The sequence below is a fragment of the Eubalaena glacialis genome, chromosome 8 (assembly GCF_028564815.1).
Source record: "Eubalaena glacialis isolate mEubGla1 chromosome 8, mEubGla1.1.hap2.+ XY, whole genome shotgun sequence".
NCBI classification, from domain to species: Eukaryota; Metazoa; Chordata; class Mammalia; order Artiodactyla; family Balaenidae; genus Eubalaena; species Eubalaena glacialis.
The window spans coordinates 80,060,399-80,064,893 of NC_083723.1; the positions used below are offsets into that span (position 1 = coordinate 80,060,399).

Genomic DNA, 4,495 nt, shown 5'->3' on the forward strand with positions numbered 1-4,495 from the left:
ATCATGCAAGGCAGAGCACTTGGTGCTGTGCCGTTGCTGTTTAAAGATTACATTTTGAGTAGAAGAGACTAAATTATAGTAACGGGGCAAGTTCCAGTCTGTCACAACCAACCCAGCAAGCATTTTGCCAGGAGTGATTTGGAACAGTCCCATCACCTTGTGGAACACTCACTTTGGCTCAGACAGTCAGAGGAAATTTTCCAACTTAATTCCTTCACAAAACAACTCAGTACCCACTGACCATTTCCAAGGGGGCTTCAAACACTTTCTTGAAAAAGAGCTTTAGTTAGCATGGTTTAAGGCAGCTTTATGCGAGTTTTATCTGTACGCTAACCTATAAAAACCAACTTATGAATCTATGAAAACTGCATTCAAATTAGATCCATTTAAAAAATGATTGGGGTCAGAAGTAGCTCTTAATTTTCTCGGACCGTTACAGCACTGGATTATGAAAGAACATTGTGATTGTCAAATTGAGGCCTTCTAGCAGTTAATTGTAAAGGCAGCCAAGCTCAGTCTTTATGACCATGGTTTTGAGATATTTGAAGCTCTTCTCTTCTGTTAGTGGGCACTGTGGTGCTGTGCTTAGAGCCCCTTTCAGGACTGGGGAGCTCATTCTCCTGATGCCAGGAGCACAGCTCATAGCTGAGTTCTCCTGGGGCACTGCCCTCTGTGGAAGGGAGCCTTGACAAGATTGTGCCCTATTCAATGAGTAGGAAAAGGAGGACTCAGCATCTTGCCTGGATCTGGGACAACCACAAAGGGCTCCAGAGCTCCCCAAGGGATCAATTGACATCTTCATTGAAACTGCAACTATGTTCAATGTTTCTTTCTTGCTTCCTTCACTCCCTTCAGGTGCTGTTTCCAGGAGTACTCCCAGTAAACTTCCTGTATAGGAAACAGGACCCAAGACATTTCTCTAGGACTATCTTTTGAGAGCTTCAATAAACTTACAGCAGTGGTCTTAGCTGGGGGGGATTTTGCCCCCAGGGGACATTTGGCAAGGTCTGGAAACATTTTTGGTTATCTCTACAGAGCAGGGCTGCAGACATCTAGTGGGAAGAGGTCAGGGATGCTGCTAAACATCCTACAGTGCACAAGACAGTCCTCCACAACAAAGAATTATCTGGCCCAAAATGTCAATGGTGTCGAGGCTGAGAAACCCTGGATGAGAGGTATTTGGGGCATGGTTATTTCCAGGTATGTGAATGATGGTGGAGAATAAGTTTTGTAACTCAGACCATCAAATAATGCTTCAGGTGAGAAGAATATCCATTACCATGAGCCTTAGCTTCCCTTCCCCAACCCCAATTCTTCTTCCTCTGTGCCTACTGAATCTTGATACTGATTTGCTCTGAAAATACCCCCTGTGGTAGAGTCTTAGCATTGCTCCTATTGTCAATTATGTGTAGCAGATGACACTAGAAAATATGAAGCAGCACTGCTCACTGATAGTGTTCTTAAATGAGGCTTCTTCCTCTGATAGCTGTCTTCTGCTTTTCCCCTCCCACTTTCAACATCAACAGTAACCTTACTGACCTATTGTTTTTCTTGAAGGAATCTTTCATTAACTAAGAGATAGCTTATTTGCTACTTTACTTAGTAGTGGGAGGTCTCACGCTCTCATGAGCTAGAGCTATTTCTTCATCCACATCAGGCTAGGCTGAGTTCGTGTTACAAATGTGCCACATTCATCAAATAGTTGACTTTGTAGACTGTGCCTTTAAAAGCCAATTCGACTCCCGGAGGAATCAAAGCCTTCACCCAACTAGAGGCCAGGCAGCTGGTGATTTCTGCAAGCTTCTCCTCCCCTCTGGTAGGAATAAGGCACTTTGGGGGCTTAGTACACGGCTCCCTGAGGTGTCCTCATTCCTGAAGTTGTGCTCACTATGAGGGCTTGCCCAAGTTAAAGATGTGAGAATGCCCTCACTTTCATGTGTTATTATTGGAAAATAACTGGAATCCAAGCCAAATTCCAACAGACATAGTCCATGGAGATGTTGGAGAAAAACCCAAAATAGGCCAAGTGTGTTACTAGAAATTTGTTCTATAATCCTAACGGGACACAGTTATTGTTAAATGGATATATCCTCTACCACTCCTATACCTGTTCTGGAAGAATCTTTGATGATAACCAGGAAACATCAAGTGAAAATAATTCTAATTTTTTATGAATTGATCACCAGCTGAGACTTTGCCTACTCTAGAATCTCCTTCAGACTTTGGAGGGAATTAGTATCGGCCAGTATTTGTAATTGGAAAATAAGAAAGAGGCATTACCTCCAGTTTTCTTGTCTTTTTTAAAATGTTTTTTAAAATTAATTTTTATTAAAAATATGGAACATTTCATGAATTTGTGTGTCATCCTTGCACAGGGGCCATGCTAATCTTCTCTGTATCATTCCAGTTTTATATAGTATATGTGCTGCTGAAGTGAGCACACTTCCAGTTTTCTTGATAAGGAAATTGATTCTCAGGGAGATACGTGATTTGTTTACATTGCCATAGCAACTAAGTGGCAGAGTCAGGACTCAAACCAGGACTTCTGACACCAAGTCCAGTGCTCTTTGCTCTACCATAATTGATCCTCCAGGAATTAATATTTCAGCTACTATATTCCCCATCACTGTAAATTCTCAAATATTGCTCAACCCTCCCTCTCCGACATATAAAATGCCCCAATCTAATCTTTACTTCAAATGTGGGACCTTCTCTTTTTGGCCTTTATGCATACTGTATAGAATCAGTGATGACTTATCCTTAACCTCAATTAAAAGATAAAAAGTATTCATTGTGAGGTGTCCCCCACTAACTTCAGAGAGTGACTGGGGTTCCAGACCAATGGTATGAGTCAGAATCAGTACATAGTTTTACAGGTCTTATACTCATATAGATATATATGATTATATATCATTTTTGCATTCATTTGAAAGTTACTGCACCGAAACTACATTCTGGCACTAGAGATACAGTGCTAAACAAGATGAAAAGTTTTCCTGCTTTCAGGGAGCTTGCATTCTACTGAAGAGTGGGTATATTTTTTTTTTAACTTAAGTATAGTTGATTTACAATGTGTTGGTTTCAGGTGTACAGCAAAGTGATTCAGTTATATGTACATAAATATCTATTTTTTCAGATTCTTTTCCCTTATAAGTTGTTATAAAATATTGAGTATGGTTCCCTGTGCTATACAGTAGGTCCTTGTTGATTATCTATTTTATATATAGTAGTGTGTGTATGTTAATCCCAAACTCCTAATTTATCCCTCCCCCACTTTCCTCTTTGGTAACCGTAAGTTTGTTTTCTATGTCTGTGGGTCTATTTCTGTTTTGTATGTAAGTTCATTTGTATCATTTTTTTTTTGATTCCACATATAAGTGATATCACGTATTACTTCACTTAGTATGATAATCTCTAGGTTCATCCATATTGCTGCAAATGGCATTATTTTATTCTTTTTTATGAGAGAGGGTGTATTAAGAAGTAAATGCACAAGACAATTCCAGATTATGAAAACTGCTCTGAAGAAAATAAAATACTGTATGTGATAGTGAATGAAGACCTCTCTGAGGAAGCAGATTTGAGCTATGACTTAAGTGACAAAGACATTGCGGTGAAGGAGTGGAAGAAGTATTTTTCAGGTAGAGGGAACAGCATGCAAAGGTCTTAGATGGGGATGAGTTGGCTTCTGGGTTCCTTTAGGAGCAAAAAGGGGATCCAGAGAATGAGCAGGAGAAGGACAGACCACGTGGGACCAGATCTCGCTGGGCTTTGTGAGTCAGATAAAGGAGGTTAGATTTTTACTCTAAGAGTAATGGGAAACCACCGGTGTTCTAAGCAGGGGAGTGACGTGATCTGGTTTACATTCTACAGATTCCTCTGCTGTTTTGTGGAGAATGGAGGGTGGGCAAGAATGAAAGCCCACAGTCTAGTTAGAGAAGGCTGGATTAGACAAGGGAAGTAGCAGTGAGGTGGAACAGCTTCGAGAGGTACTTTAAGTAAATGCAGTAGGATTTACTGATGCTTTGGATGTGGGGCAAGATGTGAGGGGAAGGGAAAAACTGTGGTGATTCCTAGTTTTTGGTTTGAAGAGTTGAGTAGAAGATAATGAATTTACTAAGGTGGGGGGAAAAATGGGGTGTGAAATGGGGTAAGTTCCAGTAGGGAAGGGTAAATAATGAGTTCTTTCATAGACATGTTAAGTACAAGATACTTATCAACCATTTAGTGGAGAAAGCAGGTCAGAGGAAAGAACAGGGGGAGAAGAAAATCTGATTGAGAAGGAATTGTCCCTGAGATAGAAGGAAACTAGTAGATTGTAGGGTCAAGGAAGCAAAGAGGGGAAAGTATTTTAAGCAGGAGAGACAGGTCAGCTGTGCCTAATGCTAAAGAAGAGGTCTAGTAAAGTGAGGGCAGAGAATGGAGGATAGATTCTGAAACTCAGAAAATCTGAGTGACAAAGGAACAGGAACACAAACAAGACCCTTAGGGTACT

At 40.6% G+C, this 4,495-nt stretch overlaps 1 non-coding gene across 1 annotated transcript; it reads right to left on the minus strand.

Annotated features, from left to right (window-relative positions):
• Nucleotides 1–2,330: 2,330 nt before the first annotated feature.
• LOC133097111 (U6 spliceosomal RNA) lies at nucleotides 2,331–2,441 on the minus strand. Its single transcript, XR_009701984.1, has one exon. It is a non-coding gene; the product is annotated as a U6 spliceosomal RNA (small nuclear RNA).
• Nucleotides 2,442–4,495: the final 2,054 nt, after the last annotated feature.